Source organism: Neoarius graeffei, chromosome 6 (assembly GCF_027579695.1).
Source record: "Neoarius graeffei isolate fNeoGra1 chromosome 6, fNeoGra1.pri, whole genome shotgun sequence".
Lineage (NCBI taxonomy): Eukaryota > Metazoa > Chordata > Actinopteri > Siluriformes > Ariidae > Neoarius > Neoarius graeffei.
In genome coordinates this window covers 101,567,997-101,592,948 of record NC_083574.1, presented here as the reverse complement: position 1 = coordinate 101,592,948, position 24,952 = coordinate 101,567,997, and the positions used below count along the sequence as shown (strand labels likewise).

The following is a 24,952-nucleotide window of genomic DNA, read 5'->3' as shown; positions in this document are numbered from 1 at the left end:
ATCTGTAATTATAAGATGTAGAACAGACTTAAAAAAGTTGGTGGGCAGAATGTCCAATTCAGATGTTGAGGAACTGAGATTTTGTACAGTTTTTTCAAGAGTCTCATAATCAATTAAACAAAATTCTGACATTGTGTTGAAGTTATCTGTCTGTGTCACTGGTGATTGCAGTTTTTCAATTATTTGCAACTGAGATATATTATGAGCAATATTATGTCATATTTTATCAATTTTACCTTTAAAGAAGGATGCAAACTCATTGCATTTATTAACTGAGAGAAGTTCAGGTGCTAATTGTGGTGGGGGATTTGTTAGCTTCTCTACTGTTGAAAATAGCACACGGGCATTGTTCATATTCCTGTTTATGATGTTGGAGAAGAAAGACTCTTGCTTTACGAATTTTATAATTATATTTACAAAGCATAATGGATGTGAAGTTTAGTTTTGCGCCATTTTCTTTCAGTCTTTCTACATTCTCTCTTTAACAGTTTAACAGCTGGGTACTGCTTCCATGGTGCTTTCTGCTTATCATTGACTCTTTTGATTTTGAATGGAGCAATATCATCCATAATTTGGGTCATATTTAAATTAAAAATTTCCAGTAAATCATCTACAGAGTCTGACATTTTGGTTGAGATCCGAGAGAGAGCTTGCTCAAAGAGAGCACATGTGTTGTCGTTTATGACTCTCCTACCCATAGTCATTGAGCTGTTCTGAATGTGAGGAGACATAGAAACATCAGAGAAAACACAAAAATGATCAGATAAGGCCAGGTCAACAACAGTAGTAGAAACAGTAAGACCCTTTGTGATGACAAGGTCAAGGGTATGACCACGAGAGTGGGTCGGCCCCTGTACATGTTGTACAAGGTTGAAGTTGTCAATAAGTGCAAGTAGTTCATTGGCATAGGTGTTTTCAGGATTATCTACATGCAAGTTAAAATCCCCAGATATAATAAGACAGTCAAACTCTAAGCAAATGACTGACAACAGTTCACCAAACTCTTCCAAAAAAACTTTGGCTGAATGTCTCGGAGGCCTGTAAATAGTTAATAATAATGTGTTAGGAGAGCATGTAACAATTGCACATAAGTGTTCAAAGGATGTAAAATCACCAAGTGAGGATTGTTTACATTGAAAAGAGAATTTGAATATATTTGCGATCCCTCTACCTTTCCCCTGTCGGGTAACATTCAGAAAATTAAAATTTGGGGGAGTTGCTTCAATAAGGGTGGTAACACTATTTGCTTACACCCTTATACAAGAGGCTGGAAAAGTTAAAGTTACAAAAAAGGAACAGCTGGAGGACCAAATTGCAACTCATTAGGTCAATTGGCAATAGGTCATTAACATGACTGGGTATAAAAAGAGCATCTTGGAGTGGCAGCGGCTCTCAGAAGTAAAGACGGGAAGAAGATCACTGATCCCCCTAATTCTGCACCGACAAATAGTGAAGCAATATCAGAAAGGAGTTTGACAGTGTAAAATTGCAAAGAGTTTGAACATATCATCATCTACAGTGCATAATATCATCAAAAGATTCAGAGAATCTGGAAGAATCTCTGTGCGTAAGGGTCAAGGCCGGAAAACCATACTGGGTGCCTGTGATCTTCGGGCCCTTAGACGGCACTGCATCACATACAGGCATGCTTCTGTATTGGAAATCACAAAATGGGCTCAGGAATATTTCCAGAGAACATTATCTGTGAACACAATTCACCGTGCCATCCGCTGTTGCCAGCTAAAACTCTATAGTTCAAAGAAGAAGCCGTATCAAAACATGATCCAGAAGCGCAGACGTCTTCTCTGGGCCAAGGCTCATTTAAAATGGACTGTGGCAAAGTGGAAAACTGTTCTGTGGTCAGACGAATCAAAATTTGAAGTTCTTTATGGAAATCAGGGACGCCGTGCCATTCGGACTAAAGAGGAGAAGGACGACAGAAGTTTTTATCAGCGTTCAGTTCAGAAGCCTGCATCTCTGATAGTATGGGGTTGCATTAGTGCGTGTGGCATGGGCAGCTTACACATCTGGAAAGACACCATCAATGCTGAAAGGTATATCCAGGTTCTAGAGCAACATGTGCTCCCATCCAGACGACGTCTCTTTCAGGGAAGACCTTGCATTTTCCAACATGACAATGCCAAACCACATACTGCATCAATTACAGCATCATAGCTGCGTAGAAGAAGGGTCCGGGTACTGAACTGGCCAGCCTGCAGTCCAGATCTTTCACCCATAGAAAACATTTGGCACATCATAAAACGGAAGATACGACAAAAAAGACCTAAGACAGTTGAGCAACTAGAATCCTACATTAGACAAGAATGGGTCAACATTCCTATCCCTAAACTTGAGCAACTTGTCTCCTCAGTCCCCAGACGTTTACAGACTGTTGTAAAGAGAAAAGGGGATGTCTCACAGTGGTAAACATGGCCTTGTCCCAACTTTTTTGAGATGTGTTGTTGTCATGAAATTTAAAATCACCTCATTTTTCTCTTTAAATGATACATTTTCTCAGTTTAAACATTTGATATGTCATCTATGTTCTATTCTGAATAAAATATGGAATTTTGAAAATTCCACATCATTGCATTCCATTTTTATTTACAATTTGTACTTTGTCCCAACTTTTTTGGAATCGGGGTTGTATAAAGAAAAATGCAGTGGACCCAAGACAGAACCTTGTGGAACACCAAACTTTACCTCAGTACGTCTAGAAATATCACCATTTATATCAACATACTGATAGCCATCAGTTAAAGGTGGAGTACGAGATTTTTTTCAGGAGTATTTTTACCATATTGCTTGAAAAGCTCCTCACACCCATGTTGCAAGCAGTACAATAGAAGGTTTGACCCAAAAACGAAATATTTTAATCCAGTCTACAGTGTAAAATAAAGGAAAAACACCATCAAATTCTATCGAGGTCACCACCTCAAAATGATTGGATACTGACACGTCAATCAGACTGAAGCCCGAGCAGCCCGGCCCTTCTGTGCATAGATTTACATAGAAGACTAGATGCCTCGTCCCCGTTGCCCGTCAACGAAGTCGAACATCCGCACGTGGCGGTCATCTTACCTCAGACAGCTGGCTTACCCATTACATTGTGTTGGTAGCGATATGTACTGTTCAGATGACCGTAACTTCCTCAAATTTCAATCGATATTCCAACGGTTTGGTTTGTTATATAAAAAAAAAAAAAAACGGAAGTATGTATTTATGATATTAATGATGAATAATCATTTTATGTTTTAAAAAAATACGCATAGCTTGGCGAAAATATTTCAGTATACCACAGACTGTAAGACAGGATGCATGCTGAAATTCCTATGCTGTGAGAAGCCTAACACTGCATACTTATGGATAACTGCAGCCTTAGGACAAATAACCATACAATTTATTTCCAATTTTTAGTGAAAATATTTTTACATGTGATAGGGCCGTAGGGGAAGCTAAAGTTAAATAAACAGCTTACTCACTTCTGAAACTTCAGAAATACTTCATCCACCTCAAAAACCTAATGCACTCACATCATAGCATAATAACAAATGTAAACTCACATCATAGCATAATAACAAATGCACTGCCCGAGTAAGTAATAGTATAAAACAGTGACAGCGACTCACGGTAGTTTGTGACAAAAAAAGCATTTAATTAATCACATGTGGTTATAGTTCCAAGGATAAAAAGATATCTTTACATTTACAAAAAGAACATTCAAAGCTGATTATCATGTCAAAGTCAATATATGTTAGCACAGAAGATTGAAATTTCATTTGACTAGGCTCCAATCAGGCCCAGCGCCAGGAACAGTTTACTAAGGGGGCAATTAGAAATCGCAAGGGGGCAAATATTTTTCATATAGTGTGTAGTAGTGATGGCGGTCTGACAACGTGTTTCAAACAATTAACTGCGCCAACCACAAAACCACGGCCCCGAAGGTTGCTTTAGTCCGGGAAAATCATGTGACATATTACCAGGGCAGTTGCGCTTTATCAACTCCCGTGCCCACCTGTTAACCCTCCCCTCCGATTTTCTCACAGACACGCGGTACAACCGGAAAGATGCCAAACATAAAACAACACACACAAACCTACAGGCAAGTCCTTTACATTTAAAATACATACAAATAGCTCTGCGGCATGAAAACAAAACGCCAATGCAAGTCTAAGGTACTTGGCTCGGCGGCCAAAATCATAATTTAAAAAAAATCAACAGACCCCGCGGCTGCACCAGTAATAGCCTTCCTGACTCGCACCGAGTCAACGCTAGCCACTTAATCCGCGATCCCAGTTTAGGCGTGTAGGGGACTAAACACTCTGAAGTGATGAATTTTCACCCCCGCTGCATGGGGGGTGACGTCAACGACACATATTCTTACGCTATTTGCGCACAAAGCGGACCATATATGAACACATACACCAACATAAACGGAGATAAACTTAGCCTACAAAGAAAGAAAATGGATTCACAATATTGTGATTGAATTCGTTTAATTCGGTGGGGGAAAGACTACTCCCGTAAACTGACTGCATATAGACCCCTTCGCAGTAAACGTCATTCATACGTAAGCGGAAATTGCGCGCGCAGCCTGGACCCAAAAAAGACTCAGAAATGCCTAGTTGTTGTCTTGTCGGGTGTCAGAATCGTAGCAGTGATGGGGTTAAAATGTACAGAATTCCAGCAGGATCTCACCCATTCCAAAAAAATCGCCGACGTCTATGGCTACAAGCCATCAAACGTGTAGACTGGGATGAAAGCACTATCAAAAATGCGCGGGTTTGCAGCGCCCACTTCATCACAGGTAAGATCAGGCTATTTATTAAATCTTTCTTTTTTATTCTTTCTAGTCTTCGTTTATTGATGTAGCAAAATACTTTGGTAACGTTTGTCTGATTAGCTGGGTCATAGTTACACAATGTGATGAATATTGTTAGCATGTTAGCTTTGCATGCAATTGTGTTTGTAGGAGAGGTCTTGCTTGACTCAAGCAGTCCAGATTTTGTGCCATCATTATTTGTGTATGCCAAAAATCACAATTTTAAAGCAAGGATGGAAAGGTAAAATTGTGTGCCCTCACTCTAAATGCCAACTTATGCTGACTGCTCTAACCTAGCTCCCGCCCCGTTCAGTTTCATTTCTGCTCTCTGCCTCTGTCTTTTTACGCAGCTCTGATTTCTCTTAGCTGCACTTTTTACACTATCATTCCTTTCATGCCATCACCTCCTGCAAATTGCTGTTTAGTGTTGGTATTTGCTGTTGTAGCTAAAGCCACATTGCCATCACACCACTGGCATAATTTGATTAAAACAAAATGAATATGAATGTCCCATTGTTAATCAAGTTGTACATGCCCGCACAGAACATAATCATATGCGTCTAAAGACTTGTAGGCACGAAGTTTTTCGTGGGTGTACACTGAAGTCTTGTCAATAAGGTACGAGTATATATCTGGCCATTGTATACGAGGGAACTTACTAACATCGTCCGTCCACTATTTATTTATTTATTTATTTATTTTTGATTGATTGATTGATTGATTACTTTATTCTGAACAATAAAGAAGATATAAAAATAAAAATTTAAATAAAAAATACAATAATCAAAACATCATCATAAACAAACAGAATAGAGTAGCCACAAGGCAATAACATAACGTTCAGAAAGGATTAGGAAGAAGTAATAACTTATCCAATCCTAACCCTCTATACCACCGCTAATCAAATGTCACTTTCCACCATAATAAACTATATGTACAAAAGAAAACAAAAGCAATAAACAAAAAAGAAAACATACCAACATACCAAAACATACCGACATGGTATAATATCGACCAAATCAAATCATATATACAGATACTTATGTTATGCATATATACACACATACAATACATCTAGTACATACATATACACATACCTATAACTATACACTAAATACAAGAAGACCAGTCACAGACTTACTCTCAATTTCATCATCACCTATATAGTCTGCCTGTCCTCATTCTCATATATTTTTATTAACATGTTTTTATATAATTTTTAAACAGTTTTATGTTGGTGCTATTTTTGAGTTCATTATCCAGATCATTCCACAATTTCACCCCACAGACTGTTATGCACATACTTTTCATAGTTGTTCTAACATTTACTCTCTTAAAATTCATTTCCCCTCTCAGGTTATACCCACCCTGCCTTTCCATAAACGTATTTTGTACCTCACCCGGAAGAAGGTTATGTCTTGCTTTATACATAATTTGTGCAGTCTTGTGTTTAACCAGATCCGTGAATTTCAGAGTGTGTGCTTTTACGAATAATGCGTTTGTATGCTCAAGATATCCCGTATTATTGACAATTCTTATTGCTCTTTTTTGTAATGTGCATAACGGCTGCAGGTTAGATTTGTAGGTGTTACCCCATATCTCCACACAGTAGCTCAGATATGGAAGTATGAGTGCATTATACAGAGTATGTAGTGATTTATAGTCCAGAATGTGTCTTGATTTCCCCAAAGTTACAGTAATCTTTGCTATTTTTGCTTTAACATGATTAATATGCGGTTTCCAGCAGACTTTATGATCAACAATCACACCCAGAAATTTTATTTCATACACTCTTTCTATGGTTATGTTGTCAATTTTCAATTCAACTTGAGGGTTCGACTTATATTTTCCAAATAACATAATATTTGTTTTACTCAAATTCAATGACAATTTGTTTACGTTAAACCACCTTTTTAATTTATCCATTTCGGTTGTGATTGTTTCCATAAGCTGCTGTGCATTGTCCCCGGCGCAAAAAATGTTTGTATCATCAGCAAATAATATGCATTTCATTATACTTGATACATTACATAAATCATTAATGTACAATATAAACAGTTTAGGACCTAAGACAGACCCTTGCGGTACTCCACATGTTATGGGCAAATAATCAGATGTGTGATCTCCAATTTTTACAAATTGTTGCCTGTTGCTTAAGTAGCTCCTCACCCAGTCCAAACCCACCCCTCTGATACCATCCCTCTCTAATTTGTTGAATAGAATGTCATGATTTATTGTATCAAATGCTTTCTTTAGATCTATGAAAATTCCCATAACATGTTTTTTATTGTCTATACCATTTGTGATTTTCTCGATAAGTTCCACACAGCAAATTCCTCAGTGTTGAATTAACACTTTTAGAGTTAATTTGTGTCCAATTGGACCTATATAAACACAGTAGGGTGTTAAACACACTCTGTGTGTTAATTCAACACTGGGGATTTTGCTGTGCATTAATGCCAGGGTTGTTGATCTGTCTTTCCGGAATCCGTATTGACTGTCAGCTAGAAGTTTATATTTTTCAATGAAGTTGTCTGGTTTTGCTGTGAACAGTTTTTCGAGGATCTTGGAGAACTGAGAGAGTAAAGAAACTGGCCTGTAATTTGTGTAATGGTGTTTATCCCCACATTTATATAAAGGTATAACTTTAGCTATTTTCATGTTGTTTGGAAATTTACCAGATTGAAAAGACATATTACATATGTGAGTAAATGTTTCTGCAATTTCTTCAATAACTTTTTTTATTAAACTCATATCAATATCATTCCAGTCAGTGGAGGTTTTACTTTCACTTCTCCTTACAATGTCTATGACCTCTTTTATGCCAACTGCACCAAGGAATATAGATTTAGGATTTCTCTCCCATCGAGCAGCCTCCGCCCCTCCAAGTGTGTCTGTATCTTGAATCTTTTCTGCCAGATCTGGTCCCACATTTACAAAGAATCTATTAAAACCATTTACTACTTCCTCCATATTATTTATTGATCTGTCATTCTCAATATAATGATCAGGGTAGCTTGTGTTTTTGTTTTTAGCTTCATTCCTAATAATACTATTCAGTACATTCCATAGCCCCTTCATATTATTTTTATTACTATCTAATAATTTATTATAATATTCCTTCTTACATGTCCTCATAATGCTGGTTAATTTATTCTTGTATTTTTTATATTTAATTTCTGCCTCTAAGGTTCTTTTTTTTTATAAATTGTCTATACAGCGTGTTCTTTTTTTTACAGGCATTTTTTAATCCTTTGGTGATCCATGGACCATTTGCTTGTTTTTGTCCATCATTGTATTTCCTTACAGGACAGGTTTTATCATATAGTGTTTTAAAGATATTTAGAAATCCGCTGTATGCTTTGTCAATATCTTCTTCCTCATATACGACTCTCCAGTTCTGTTTAAGTAATTCACTCTTAAGTGTCCTTATGTTTTCTTCGGTTCTTACCCGTTTGTATTTCAGCTGATTCATATCCTTAGGTTTCCAGTAATTACAGTGATGGACAATAAATACAGGCAAATGGTCACTGATGTCATTATATAAAAGCCCCTTTCTGTATTATTTTCCATACTGTTTGTAAATATGTTATCTATTAATGTGACACAATGAGAAGTAATTCTACTAGGTTTGGTGATTTTTGGGTATAAACCCATACTGTACATTGTATTTATGAAATCTTCTGTCATTTTATGCTTTTTTGGATTTAACAGATCAATATTATAATCCCCACAGATAAACACAGTCTTCTGCACTGAGTTAGAAAACATGTTTTCCATCCAGTTTTCAAATATGACAGAAGATTTCATAAATACTTGATGCTGGAGTTCTGTACAAACAGCTCACAATTATATTTTTTACTTTTTCCATACAAATTTCCACTGTGATACATTCCACCAGATTATCAACAGCTGCTGTCATACTCTCCACCACATTATACTTCAGTCCTTTGTCCACATATATTGCCACACCTCCTCCTCTCTTTTTCACTCTGCTTATATGATTTAGATCATAACCCTCCATCTCAAAGTCCACATCTCTGTCAGTGCTGATCCATGTCTCTGAAATTGCTATGATGTTGAATGGGTTCTTAAACTCTTTCAAATATTCTTTAATACTGTGGAAGTTGGCATATAGGCTTCTGCTATTGAAGTGGATGATTGATATGTTATGCTTTGATTGGAAAGTTGCGTTGTAGTGCTCATCTGTGTAATAACTGCAGCTGTTTTCTATATCATTGAGTAAATTGTTATCCGGATTAATATCATGTTCTATGTCCTGTATTTTATGTTCTGTATATACAAAGTTTTCTAGTCCTAATGTGTGTTTATTATCAGGAGTTGTCATGGCTGTAGTTTAAGGATACCTTGTTGTGGTACGTTTCGTTAATATTTGCTCGGCTCCTCCAGCTCCCTGATGACTAGTACTTTGGCTTGTTCTGGTGTTCCATTTAACTTGATGTATATTTTGCAGTTTGAAGTCCATGTTGATTGTATTTTCTTCTGTTTTCTGAGTAAACGGGCCATTCTGGCAATGTCCGCATTTTTCTTTGTCAGGTGCTCATTGATGTAAACGTCTGATCCCTTCAGCCGTCTTCCCTGTTTCAGCAGTTCATTTTTGTGTTTTCTATTTGCAAACCGAACTATTATTGCCGGTTTTGTCTTCTCGTTTCTCCTTGGGAGCGGGTGACAGGCCTCGATGTTCTCCCTGTCTAACTCAACTCCCTTTGAGCGGAGAAACGCCGCCACCTGTTGCTCCACCGATGCCGCGTCCTCCTCGCTCGGCTCCTCTCCGTTCCGCATCGTCACTGCCCATGCATATGAACGAGGTTTCACTTCCAAGCCGGTGATTATGATGTCGTTCATTCTGGTATATTGCTCCAGATCGGCCACCCGGTTCTCCAGCAAGTTAATCCACTTGTCCTTCTCGGTGATTTTTAGCCTCAAGGCTTTAACTTCCTCCACCAGGCTCATGATGGTTTTCTGCTGTTGTCTAACAGCAGAAACCTCCTCCGTCAACATGTCGAGCGATCTTTTAATATCGTCGACCTCCTCAACCTGTGCTGTATTCTTTCTTGGTGGCATGTCGCGAAGCGAGGAGCGAAGCGCAGGAAGAACAAGCGGGGCGGCAGCAGCGCGGCAGGAAAATCTGAGGCTTCAGCCGCGGCCCAGGCCCGCTCTCAGCCTGCTCTCGCTCTCAGCGTGTTCCCGCGCAGCCTCTCAGCCCGCTCTCGCTCTCAGCGTGTTCCCGCGCTGAGATATTTTGAGGATAACCCCTTGAGATGTGACATCTCATTTTCAAGGGGGTCCTAAATAAAATGCGGATTAAATTAAATGCGGATCCGGTAGGCGATGTCCACTTGTTAGAGTTAACTTATTTATGTAGCATTCTTGATCTTGTAACGACAGTTGTTTGGCATAATCTGACAGCTCATAATGCCAGTCTATGGGCAGCGCCATTGTTTCTGGGTCCAGGCTGCGCGCGCATCCTGGCAACGGTCGGTTTGTTTACAAACATGCGAAGGGGTCTATTACAGGATATTGCAGAGACAGTGCACTTGTAAGTGTACATGTAAAACCCCCACCCGCACGACCCCTCCCCTTGTCCTTATCACAGGTGTGCGCAGCTGTGTCAGCATTTCACACATACACTCACAATAACTAGTAGTCCCCAGTAGTTAGGATTGATACATATGTCTAAAACAGGGTTAATATTTTCTTATATCCATTTTGATGCCATCTAGCACACGGTCAGCAGCCAACTACGAGCTAACCACCAACACTCTCAAAACCCTTTGCCTGCGTGTACAGCGTCAGCAATGAAAGCGCAACAATGTGCAACGTAAGAATCATAACAACCAATCAGATTTGTTCTACCATGCCAGTTTTAGTAGTGATTTATGTGAAATGTATTTTTGTGCAATGCGCAACCACTTAATATTTCGTATTTGAAAATGCAAATTATTAATACGTCTATAATACATTATATTTTCATAAGAAAACAATTAAGTGATCTGAGTCTCCGTTGAGGGGGCGGGGCTGTAACCATGAGGGGGCGACGCCCCCTTTCGCCCCCCCATGGCGCCGGGCCTGGCTCCAATGTGCAGTTAAAATAAAACTAAACATACTGATATAAACATCTACAATTAAAACACACACACAGACACACACATCATCTTGTCATCAAAGTCAGTACTTTGATTTCCTGTGAATCATAATGTGAGTGCTGGGCTGTGCTTGCGTAAGTCTTCATACCCCTTGTCTGTGGTAAGATGGCCGCCCTGTGCGGGCGTTCTGGAATAGATAGTTTTCACTGACGTCACGGCATTCCGGGGAACGCCCCCCAGCCGCCATCTTGGAGGGCAAACAAAACGGACCATCGCCACTACCGGCTACGTTATCTCGGACGAATTTATGAAGTTATATAGTCAGTTTTCTAAAATAAAGATCAATGTCGGCAAAATCAAGCAAACGGAAGTATACAGATACATTAGACGACATCTCACGACAACGGTATGCAGCCAAACTGGCCTTGATTGGGGGAATTGACCCCTATGAAGTGGACAAAGATGCATTTTCAAGTGACTATGCAGGGCTGCCAAAGCCTGAAACTGCCAAAGCCTGAAACTGACTCCATCAAACTTTAAAGGCTGTCTGATATATATAACTTTATATATTCACAGCGCGTCTTTTGGCGGATGCCGCCTGAATCGCGCAGATCCGATTTTATTATTTTTTTTAGGGGGGCGTTGGATGTCTGATTATAATTTCAAAGTAAATTCTGTATTAAAATTACTAAATAAGCAAATCCGTTACAGTCCATGAAACAGGAAGTATAAGGATGAGAAAAAAACAGTTTAAATCGGGAAGCTGCGCACATTTGCGCAGTCCTGCACACCGCTCGGGCTGCACAAGTGTGCGCAGCTTCCCGATTTAAACTGGTTTTTTCTCATCCTTATACTTCCTGTTTCATGGACTGTAACAGATTTGCTTATTTAGTAATTTTAATACAGAATTTACTTTGAAATTATAATCAGACACTCCAATGCCCCCCCCCCAAAAAAAACCCCCGGATCTGCGTGATTCAGGCGGCATCCGCCAAAAGGCGCGCTGTTTGCATCTCAAACACAAATTAAATCATACAGAATAGACCTAAAATGTTTTTCAAAAATGACCCTTGCGTGAGTGAAGTGACAAGTTTCAAATAGAAACGTGACAAACGAGCGATATTAAGTGTACATTACAATGTAAACATACACTCAGCGGTTCCAGTTAGGCATTCTCCAGAGAGTGTTTACACGATGTTTTGGTTTCCAAAAACAAACTTAAACACAATTGATTGTTTATTTAAACAACTTACCACTTATAAAATGATCGGAGCAGACTTTGCTGTGTTTGGAAGGCTGATAATCCTTGCGGTTGATTCTCGCAAGCCATAGATTTCTCCTTTGTATGCTGAGTTTGTCTGCTCGCCTTCGTGCTCCCGTACAGTGGGAATTCCATAAAAGCCCCGCTTGACTTCATCATCTGACCTATTATGACAGCCGTGAATACAACAGGTGTGCACCATTGCTAGCTTTAAATAGTAGTAATGTAACTATAAATGTAAATAATATATAAATGAATGTAACTCGCGCGCTACAATATGTGCTCAGTGACCCGTACGGTAAGCTGGCCCTCCAAGATGGCCGCCACCAGGGAATCCCCGATTCTGTGACGTCATGTGAAAGCTATCTATACGCGGTGAGGAATCGAGTCTTCTATGTAAATCTATGCTTCTGTGTGTGTGTGAGAGAGAGAGAGCAGCCCAACCCACACGCTGAGCAGGGAGAGACAGAAATGCACAGGAAAAGGTCCCTCCAAACAACGGGGATTTAGACGAAAACGGAAGGAGATATTCACAAAATTCTTTCACAGTGAGCGCCACAAGGGTCTCCTGAACACACTGATGTATTTTTTTTTGTCTGTAGTGTAAAAAATGAGGTTGCTAGAGCGAGTTAAAAGCGAGTGACTTTTCTGCCAAGTTTATAATGGCAGTCTATGTGGCTGTGCTCTCTTCACTTTCAGGCTTCTCATTCAAAAACTAAATCCTATCGTGTAGGTGGACACATTGTGTGAATCAGGACAAGTGTGGCTACTACTTTTGAGAAAATTATGTGTGTGGAGTGAAAATTGGGGCTGAAAACACAGTTTAAATGAGAAAGTTTGAGCTATTTTTCCAAGCTCTCTACACTCTAACGAGCTGCACTGGTGTGTAACGCAATAGACACCCATTATAAAGCCGGATTTTCTCCAGGCACCCACATGTGTTTGAGCTGGGACTGAGCCAAAAGTACAGAACCTAGCAAAAAAAGTTGAATGGCAGATCCACAGAGGAGAAGTTTCTCCACGTTTTAAAGTTTTAATCATGTCTCTAGGTGAAAGCATGCCAGAGCAGCGGATGTTTGAAAATGTGTGTAGTTTTTCAAATAATTCCATAGAAATGAATGGGAAATTTTAATGCAAACAGTCCTCGCGACAACCATGAACGCTGGGGAACTGGCAATGCGCGTTCATGTGCTTTGGAGGCGCGGGTAGGGAGGGGGGTGGAGACGCGGGGGGTGGGAGCATGGCGAGGGCGGGCGTGTTTCTTTTCAAAATATGGCTTGCGGGAACCATTATTCCAAAATCTCGTACTGCACCTTTAAATAAGACCTGAGCCAGGAGAGGGCCGTTCCCTTAACTCCCACAACATTTTCTAGTCTATCCAGAAGAATGGAATGATCAATGGTATCAAATGCTGCACTAAGGTCAAGCAGCACAAGCAGCGAGACACAGCCCTGATCAGACGCCAACAGTAGGTCGTTTACTACTTTAACCAGAGCTGTCTCTGTGCTATGATGAGGTCTAAATCCTGACTGATACATTTCATGGATGTTATTCCTATGTAAAAATGAGCATAACTGCTGTGCCACAGCTTTTTCAAGGATCTTGGAGATAAAGGGGAGGTTTGATATTGGCCGATAATTGGACAGCTGACAGGGATCAAGGTCAGGTTTTTTAATCAGGGGTTTGATAACTGCTAGTTTAAAGGATTTGGGTGCATAGCCAATCATAAGAGAAGAATTTGTTATTTTTAGAAGCGGTTCAATTACTTCAGGTATTATCTGTTTGAATAGATGTGTAGGTAAGGGATCTAGTACGCAAGTTGAGGCTTTTGATGTCGAGATTAATGAAAGTAATTCAGTTTCTTTTAGGGGAGTAAAACATTCTAATTGCTGATCTGATACAGTTATATTGTTAACTACAGGGTCACTGACATTGACTGACCTTAAATTAGTAGTCTGAATTTTTTGTCGGATATTCTCAATTTTGTCATTAAAAAAATTCATGAAATCGTTGCTACTACATACTGCAGGTATGCATGTGTCTATAGTGGACTTATTCCTGGTTAATTTTGCTACAGTATTAAATCGGAATCTAGGATTATTTTTGTTATCTTCTATTAGGGAGGAGAGATATGTTGATCTAGCACCGAGGTGGGCAAACTACGGCCCGCGGGCCACATCCAGCCCGCGGAAGACAATCATATAAACGCGATTGAGCAGATCTATAAACCATAAGCTTCAGTGTTATCACATAGACAGGTGTTCTAGAGATCTGTCTTTCCAGTCAGTCGTATTCACGCGAGATTACATTTGCAGAGTGGTGCAGCGCGTGCCATGGAAGTCATTCTGGCGCCCGTGCCACTGATGATCTCGAGAACACAGGATAAAATTTTACAATGAGTGGTCCTAAAAAAAGAAAAGTGGACAGTGAGTGCAGGGTGTTCAATAAAGAATGGACAACTAAATATTTTTTTGCTGAAGTCCGATCAAAGGCTGTATGCCTTATTTGCAAAGAAACCGTTGCAGTTTTAAAGGAATATAACATCAAACGTCACTTTTCCTCCAAGCATGCTAATTATAGCCTAGGTAACAACCGGACGTACGATTTTTTGGCCGTGCGATTTTTGGCGTTTCCCAAATCGCTGCGTTTTTTTTTTGTTCATGGAGAAAGACGCACGTTGGCCGTAATTTTGTCTTGCAACCTGAAAAAAACCCGTAAGCGCCCGTAGAGTTTGTTTAACATGACAAAGAACCTCTGCAGCCGGTCTGCAGCCAGTCTACGGCTAGAAAATCAGCACGTCACACACGCACCCTCCGTGCGTTTCTTGCACGTAGACCGGCCGTAGGAGCACGTACGGCCGGTTGTGACCAAGGCATATGCTAACAACCAGTCAGCGCAAGAACGAACAAATACAGCTCAGCGGTTGCTGAATGAATGTGAGTATTAACACTTTCTCTTTTTAAAACTATGTTGGAGCTGTAATAAGATGGTAGTCACATGTTTACAGACATAATATAAAAAGTATAACTCTTAGTAATTTTGGTTGTCGTGGGTGGCTGCTGTAGTGCTGGTGTTTGTTTTTAAGTACCATGTGCTTTTGGGTGTCTGCTCCGCCCCTCATTTATGTCCCTGTCTGCTATTATAGGTGTATTATGAGCAGCTGACCTTGCTCCTGCTTATATCTGTTCCTGGACTTTTGCCTGTGGAGGTTATTCTGATCTATGAGTGGCCTTTTGGAATATGAAAACCTGTTTGGAACCTGTGTTTTGATTTTTTTGAGGACTGGAAATATTTCAGTGAGTGACTTTGAACCTGAAAACCAGCTTGGAGTTTTTTGCTTTCTTGAGCTGTTTTGTTTGATTTTGTGGGCTGGATGGATCCAGTGCCAAACCATTGAACTGCAGACATGTTGGCATGGTGTGGTACCCAAACTGTTGAACTGCAAACATTTTGGAATGGTGTGGTACCCAAACTGTTGAACTGCAAACATTTTGGAATGGTGTGGTACCTCTCCTTCTAATGGTGGTGGGTTGTACTGGCAGGCTGGAAGTGGATGGTTAAAAAAAAACACTCAGGTGTAAATCTACGAGTTCAGTGAAATGTGCAAAAATGATATGTACTGATATGTAATTTAGTTCAATTTAATGATATGCAATTTAGTTGTATGTATAAAATGATACAAATATACAAATACACTGGCATCCTACTCATCCTGGCAGCTCAAAGATGTAATTTAAGAATTAAGTGTGATACTTTTCTTACTGTCACATTGTGTGTGTGTGTGTGTGTGTGTGTGTGTGTGTGTGTGTGTGTGTGTGTGTGTGTGTGTGTTACTTTTCTGGATGGATCCAGTGCCAATCTATTGAACTGCAAACATTTTTCTGCTCTGCCTTTGTTGACTGAGAACTAAAATAAATGTCAATCTGATCTGCATTTGGGTCTCTGTCAGTGAAGGCCTTACAATAACACTAAAGCTTTTCCGGTTTATGTTCGATATGTATGAATTTGGTGCTGGCCCGGCCCGCCTGGCAAATTTCAAAAGTCAATGTGGCCCCTGAGCCAAAAAGTTTGCCCACCCCTGGTCTAGCAGCACTAAGAGCTTTTTTATACTTCAGGAAGCTCTCCTTCCACGCTAATTTGAACGCTACCAATTTTGTTTGACGCCATTTACGTTCCAATTTTCGAGTGGTCTGTTTTAAAGTGCGAGTGTCATCATTATACCAGGGTGCTAATTTTTTGTCTCTGACCATTTTCCTTTTAAGAGGAGCTACATTATCTCAGGTATGGCGGAATGTTGACTCTAAGCATTCAGTTACCTGATCAAGTTCTGCAGGGGCTGACAGTGACCCAATCAAAGTTGATAACTCTGGGAGATCATTTATAAAGCTCTGTGCAGCAGTTGACGTGAATGTATGTTTAATACAGTAGCGTGGTGAGGTGCATATATTATTACTCAGACATAGTTTGAATGAGATGAGATAATGAGCTGAGATAACTTCAGACTGTGGAAGTGTGACTATATTGTCTACGTTTAACCCGAATGTTAGTATTCGATTGAGGGTGTGACCACCGTTATGGGTCGGTCCTATGACATTCTGATTAATCCCTACTGAATCTAAAATGGACACAAACACTGTTTTCAAAGGGTCTTCTGGGTTATTGAAGTGAATATTAAAATCTCCAACTAAAGCTTTGTCGGAGACTGTGTCATGAATCCACAAAGCGAGCACAGAAGCACTGCCACACAGAGCGCTGGTATGTCCCAAATCACCTGCACAGCCACCGCGACACCACTGAGCAACATTGCTCTGAACACCGCGCCAAGCATAAAAGTACCGCTGCACAGAGCGCTGGACAACCCTGACGTTAAAAGAGCAACGCGCTCACTGCAGTCCATAGTGAGGAGCACAGGCATCACCAACAGTGAACCAAGGCCTGGAGGGAACCGCATACCTGTCAAGTCATAAGGATTAGCTGTAAGTCTTACGGATTTGTTGGGTAAAAATAACCTTACCAGCGTATAACAATTTTCTTAAAGATTTTTCCATTTTTCACCTAAAAAAATTCACAATCGATTATTAGACTCACTCTTTATTTTGCACAAGAAAGCAGAGCAGTAGCGGCTTCCCCGCAAAATCCCCCCTAAATCGCTCTGCTGCAGCCGATAATGGCACTAGTCAATTTTCGTGACGTCATGTTTATCACTCTCTGGCAGAGTAAAGCTAATAGATTTTCGCACGGTTGTTTATTCCAGTGAAAGGAGATTAAGCTATTGGCCACGTTTCCAGTTCCTGATTCGTTCATTTAGTACAATGAGATTCATCAAGCAACAGCCGATAACTCACGGCTTCTAACTATGGCACCGGCAAAGAAGAAAGCAAAGTACAGTGGACGTTTTTTACCGGAGTGGAAAGACCAGTTTAATGGAGTTATTGTGCCTGCTAAGAATGAACAGTATGCACGTTGTTCAGTGTGCCTTCGCGATATCAAAGTGGCAGCATCAAGTGTGTACAATATAAAAGAACAATTTAAGTCAAATCTTCATAAAAAGAAATAGGAGGAATCACAAACGCAGGGTCGATTAATCTCTTTCACGAAAACACAAGCACCTTCAACCATCTTGAGGTCGGAAGTTATGCTGTCCAACTTTATTGCGCAACACAACGTGCCTCTACTGGTTGCGGATCACATGTGCGAGCTTTTGCCAAAACTCTGCCCCGACAGTGACATTGCGAAAAAAAATATTGTGTAGAAGAACAAAAGCAACTCAAATAATAAAAAAGTGTCTGGCACGGGAAGCCACAGAAAAGGTGATTGACTATTGCAGAAAAAATCGCTTCTCCCTGCTCATCGACGAATCCAATGACCAGAAGACTGAGAAAAGGCTGGTGGTTCTGGTGAGAACATTTACCATCATCGAAGGCACCAAAACTCGCATCCTAGACATGCCAGTGTGCAACAATGGAACTGCAGAAGGAATATTCAACACTCTGGAAGATATATTTCGGTATGAATTACAAAGGTATCTTTCCATATACTTTTCTTTATTAATTGAATCGATAAAGGCAGGTTCCAATTAAATGACACATAGTAATGAATCATAATTAGAATCTATTTACTTTACAATGTTAGCAATGTGAAATTTACATTAAATCATGCCAATGATATGGTGCCAAATCAGAAACATTTGGAATTGGCAAAAAAAAGCTGCAACTGAGTACAATAACCAACATTAATTAGCTCCAAGAGTCATTAGACAGTATTACTTATGTTTGGCTCTTGAATGTATTAACACTGTATATTATGTGAATAAACCTTTGCGAAATTCGTTGTTAGTTATAAGGATTTTGTGTGGTTTATAAGGATTTTAACGGTTGCTTATACAGATTGAGATCCCTAGAGGTTGACAGGTATGGAACCAATACCCAAAACTGGGTCCAGAGCTACACCACAACCGGCGAACAAAACACTAAAAAAAAAACCCAGACATCAAACTATACAAACACAAAGAAGTAAAACAAAACTTTTAACTCGGAGAGAGAGCGTTCATTGTGCCGCTTGCTCTACCGTTTAACGATGATCTTTGTGCTGCGATGCTTTTGGGAAACTCGGCACAGATGAACCGGAGTCAGACAGGGAAGGTTTTGAGGAAGTCTTTGCAGGGACCTTACTGCTGGCGGGTGGCAATAAGAAAACTGAGCTTACTTCAGATTTGAGTGTCTTTGACCACATGGAAACAGAAAAGCGACCAGTGAACATGAAATCACACAAAAACCAGCCATTTAATGTTGAAGTTATTGACACTGGTGACAACTTACCCCGCTCTCCCCACATTGTGTTTCCTATTTAGTATTTGTAGCTGGCATTTGGGGGAAAGGATTTATCAGACAGGTTCAAATGACTGTAAGAACTAGCTGAGTGTGAATTCTGGAGCGGTGCTCTGAGCCAGTGGGAGTCATGCTGAAGTGAACACTGAAAGGTGAAGGAGAGAAAGTGAAAGTAAACTGCAGCAGAAGAACGGACTCGCTGTTAACACAGGAATGTTGTTTCTTTCTGTTTCCTCATTTATCTTTGTCCTAGAGACAACATCGCGCTTACAGAATATTAAATATCCGACAGATCAAATGAAATTAATCTTCCAGTCTGACGAATTTAACCTTTTTTAATCTGAGAATTTGATAAACACAAACAAACTGAACAAACACCATGACTAGGCTGTTTTAGTAAAAAATATCTAACAATCAGAAAGAAAACAATCTGAACATTTGTATTTCTTCATTGGTAAGAATGTTGAATTCATCAGAAATGCCTTTGATTTTACTGCATGCAGTTTGAGGTCACGTGCTACAAGGAGACACAACTTTCATTTCCTTTGGTTCAGAAATCATTAACCTTCAAACTGGTTTCCTGTGAATCAGTTACCAGATGTGTGCATTTAGCTGCTTGATCTCATGCACTTCTTCCTGACACTGACACTAATCACAAGAATCTCTTCTCCAGCAGCACAGCTCATCTGTTTTAGTCGGAAACGTGTTTGGACGTGATGGAGCCTGAAAAGAAGAACTAAAGGAAATAACCGGTAAGAAGAAGAATATACACACATCTGTAAACATCATATTCTAGGGTTGCCACCTGTGTCTGACAAAAATCCTGGACATTTCGACCATCCAATCGACCTTTTTGCTTGTAAGCAACGGCGCCCTTCGTACATCTAACCCAAGACAAAAATCGCCCTTCTACGCTGAAATTGTATTGCTCTAATTAGTAAAAATGACCCTTTTGCTAGTTATTTGTTTAGTTAATTGCTGTACATAATATAGCAGGTCTTCATTAGCCTGGCAAGCCAGACTAAATGTGAATATTTAGTCTGGCCTCGATCCGTAGACATTTCCGACGGGGGTGGGATGAACAAACCGCTGTCTTTCAAACTGTCTCTGTGCGTATAGGCCAACGCTCTGACCAATCAGCGCAACAGTGACTGTGACGTAGTCAGAGCGACAGAAAGCAGTGGGGGAGGCCTTGAAATAAATAATTTTTCAAAATGTGTATTAATTAATAAACAGGTTCTAGATATTAAGAAGTTTGGAGATAATGACCACAAGTTTGGAGTCTGTAACACATACACTCATTTTTTCCCCCAAGTGTTTTTCAAGGGTTTGCTTAAACTGTTTTTGAGAGTTTTTATTTAGTGGTGTTTGATGAAATAATTTCCCTTAAATTTAAAATAACGGGAAAATAAGAAACAATCAAAAAGTAATGTTTCAAAGCTGTTTATTAATTCTTCGTACTGCACAAACTAGCCCCATCCTTTTGGCTACGAGCAGAGCCAGCTGGTAGATCAGACTTTTGCCATAGCCAGTCGGCAAAACAGTGAAAACGTCCTTCTTGAAAAGGAATGAGCGGAGAGCCTCTTCCTGCTCATGTTTCAACGAAAACTCCAAGTCTAATTCTTCTAAAACTGATTCCAAAGTGGAGTAAAACGCGTGCTGTTCACTAGCCATAGCCATCTTTCCTGTTGTGCTTTCTCCAGCGTCGCGCAGCCTTGTCGTCACTCCTGCAAAAGCCCACCCAAAGAATCCAAACAAAAACCTTGTGTTGTGATTGGTGGGCACGATTTGATGCCCGGGGTGTTTTTGTTTATATGGTGCGAGGCTAGACCCACTCGCTAGGCAAAAATATTTTTGGCCGCTAGGCGGGTGGGTCTAGTTTACTAGGCTAGGTCTTCATTATTTTGGTTTATTTCCAACAGTTTTTGGTTGTGGACACCTGGGGGCAGTAGTGGGCACAGGTAAAAGGGGAATACATAATTAAGTTCTGTTTGTTTGCTTATGTGGAATAAAAATAAATAATCTAATTTTTCATTGTATCTAAGAATACCTGAATGTAACAATGTAAGGTGTAGTGTCCAACAGCTTACCTGATTGCTTAGAGTGTGGTGTGTGCTTTGCTTGTGTTTGCCTGTGCCTCTGCTGCTCTTGGCTAAACAAATACATAGGAGGACATGGAACTGATATAACTGAGCACATACAGTACATACAGGAGTATGTACTACACTACACTATTTCATTTAATTCACCAAAACCTTACCTAATCTTCCATTTACATTTGGTGTTTTTCTTTGCTGCTGCTATGAGTCCTGGCTGATTTTCAATGAATGTCTTGAACTCAGTACAGGACAACTGAAAGTTTAGCCTGACTTGAAGCTCAGCCTTCACCATTGCAACAGAGAGTCTGTTTCTTTTATCAGTCCAAGCTGGTTCCAGGCTAGCACCAACTCTCTGCTGGGCCAGAGGAAAGAACCGCTTACGTCAGCGGGGGGCGGAGTTGTTAAGACCAACAACAATAACAAGACCGCGAAAGATCGCCATTTTTAAGCGCCGAGAAGCAGCAGCTGTACAAACGCGAAGTCATCCATTATTATTATTATTGTTGTTGTTGTTGCTTCTTCCGTGTTTTTGCTTTGATATTCGCGCCAAGGTTTATGTAAACGTAGCGCCGTATCTGACGTATACAGCGACGTAAGTGACGTATACAGCGACATAATGACGTATTCAGTGACGTGATGACGTGGCTCCGCTTAGCGGCGCTTAGCATGGCGAGCTATGGAAAAGCAAACTGGTTCTCAGCTGGCTCGCAAGTTGAAATACACATTTTGCCCATCATGTACAAAAAACCGGGACATTCAGTGTCCCGGATTTTTTTTTTTTTTTTTCCGGGACAGACCATGAAAATCCGGGACAATCAGGAAAAACCGGGACAGGTGGCAACACTATCATATTCTCACATCCAGAGATGGGAAATGGCCTACTTGAGTAATTGCACTCCATTACAATAATAAAGTTATACCCAGTAATTACTGAATTGTCCCTCGGAATAATTTTAATTCAAAAAATTAAAATAAAACCCATTGTTTTCTGTCGGTGTTTGGAACCCAAAGGGTTAACAGTTGTGGTTCTCTACTGGTCCCGCCTCCTAAACCCATTATCGTTATTGGATTGGCTTTGGCATTTCTTGCTACCGTGTGATTGGTTAAAGCTCTATCTGATTCAAGATTCAAAGATTCTTTTTTTTTAATTATCAATTCACTATATATTCAGGACATAGAGAAAAATCAAAATGCCGTTTCTCTCTCACCTTACTTGTAAAATCAGATAAAACATATTTCCATTAGGAAAAACTATATATATATATATATATATATATATATATATATATATATATATATATATATTTTTTTTTTTTTTTTTTTTATAAAATATAGTTAATAGAGGTAAAAATGCACTCTAAAATCAAACAATGTACAAAATAGCAGTAGTGCAAATCCAGTACAATATCTGTAACGGAGAAGGTGCTAGAAGAGCAGCTTATGAGGTGAATATGAACAGTAGTGCAAAGGATCAATAGCAGCAGATACAGCAGTAATGCAAATGATTGTAGTGTGATGTGCAAACGGATGAGAGAGAGTTTCTTGTGTGAATGAATGTGTTACAGACCAGGGGTAGGGGGTAGGTAGTGGACAGAATTCAGCATCCTGACAGCCTGGTGGATGAAGCTGTTCAGCAGTCTTGTGGAGCGGGCCTGGAGGCTCCGGTACCTTTTCCCTGAGGGCAGGAGGCTGAAGAGTGAGTGTGAAGGGTGGGAAGTGTCACCAGCGATGCTGATGACTCTGCGGGTGAGACGGGAGTGACAGATGTCCATAAGGGAGGGCTGATGGGTACCAATGATCTTGCTGGCCGTGTTCACTATGCGTTGCAGAGTCTTCCGGCAGGAAGCACTGCAGCCTCCATACCACGCAGTGATGCAGCCAGTGAGGACACTCTCAATGGTGCTCCTGTAGAAAGAGCACATGATGGGGGCTGGGACTCGTGCAATCCTCAGTTTGTGAAGGAAGTAGAGGCGAGTTTGAGTCTTCTTGGCCAGCAATGTCGTGGTGTTGGACCAGGAGAGGTCCTCAGCAATGTGCACCCTGAGGAATTTGGTGCTGCTCACCCTCTCCACTGCAGCACCGTCAATGGTCAGATAAAGCTCTCTCTGTAAAAGCTCTATCTGTTAAAGCTTTATCTGTGGACTTGTGAGGAGGCTGTTATCTGTATCCATGGCTTTCCTGCGAGAGCACTGAGCTCTATATAAAATCTGGAAGGCTCAGAGCCTATTCCCTGCTGTAGAGACGAGTGAAACCATCTGGCCACCATCTTAACTCTCACATCGTGCGTATTTGGTTTATGTGTTAAAGTGTCGTATCTGATCAAATTTGCCCCAAGAAAAGTATCTCTTGACTTTTTTCCCTTTCATTACCTCCTCTTATTTTCTCCACTCTAACCCCATTCCTTACAGATCTTTATAGTGCTCTTCTTCACTGTTATTGTTTTTTTTTTCCCTTTTCCAGTTCAGTCTCTGATTATTTTTTGAACGGCTCTTTTACTACTATAATTATTTAAACAGAGATTATTTGTTTTTCTCTTATATACATACAAAAAGCAAATCTTGTGCTTTAGCTAGCTAACATTAGTAGGTTAGCTCGCTACTACTGACTCTGAGTGCCATGCTTTGTTCCTGTAGACCTTTGTTCAAATGTCACCATCCTGATCCACAATAAAAATACACAGTTTAGATTGATTGATTACTTTATTCTGAACAATAAAGAAGAAAGATATAAAAATAAAACAATTTTAAATAAAAAATGCAATAATCAAAACATCATCATAAACAAACAGAATAGTGTAGCCACAAGGCAGTAACATAATAATGTTCAGAAAGGATTAGGAAGAAGTAATAACTTATCCAATCCTAACCCTCTATACCACCGCTAATCAAACGTCACTTTCTGCCATAATAAAATATATATACAAAACAAAACAAAAGCACCAAACAAAAAGAAAACATACCAACATACCAAGACATACCGACATCGTATAATATCGACCAAATCATATATACAGATACTTATGTTATGCATATATACACACATACAATACATCTAGTACATACATATACGCATACCTATAACTATACACTAAATACAAGAAGACCAGTCACAGACTTACTCTCAATTTCATCATCACCTATATAGTCTGCCTGTCCTCATTCTCATATATTTTAGTAACATGTTTTTATATAATTTTTTAAACAGTTTTATGTTGGTGCTATTTTTGAGTTCATTATCCAGACCATTCCACAATTTCACCCCACAGACTGTTATGCACATACTTTTCAGAGTTGTTCTAACATTTACTCTCTTAAAATTCATTTCCCTCTCAGGTTAGACCCACCCTGCCTTTCCATAAACGTATTTTGTACCTCACCCGGAAGAAGGTTATGTCTTGCTTTATACATAATTTGTGCAGTCTTGTGTTTAACCAGATCCGTGAATTTCAGAGTGTGTGCTTTTACGAATAATGCGTTTGTATGTTCAAGATATCCCGTATTATTGACAATTCTTATTGCTCTTTTTTGTAATGTGCATAACGGCTGTAGGTTAGATTTGTAGGTATTACCCCATATCTCCACACAGTAGCTCAGATATGGAAGTGTGAGTGCATTATACAGAGTATGTAGTGATTTATAGTCCAGAATGTGTCTTGATTTCCCCAAAGTTACAGTAATCTTTGCTATTTTTGCTTTAACATGATTAATATGTGGTTTCCAGCAGATTTTATGATCAACAATCACACCCAGAAATTTTATTTCATACACTCTTTCTATGGTTATGTTGTCAATTTTCAATTCAACTTGAGGGTTCGACTTATATTTTCCAAATAACAT

The 24,952-nt window shown here is 39.8% G+C and overlaps 1 protein-coding gene across 1 annotated transcript in view; it reads left to right on the top strand.

The window, feature by feature from the left end:
- LOC132888470 (NACHT, LRR and PYD domains-containing protein 3-like) overlaps positions 1–24,952 on the top strand; it is a 111,679-nt gene that overhangs the window by 16,093 nt on the left and 70,634 nt on the right. The window contains exon 3 of the mRNA XM_060924516.1: positions 19,691–19,769. The gene's annotated coding sequence lies outside the window, so the exon portion shown is untranslated. The remainder of the gene's footprint in view (positions 1–19,690; positions 19,770–24,952) is intronic.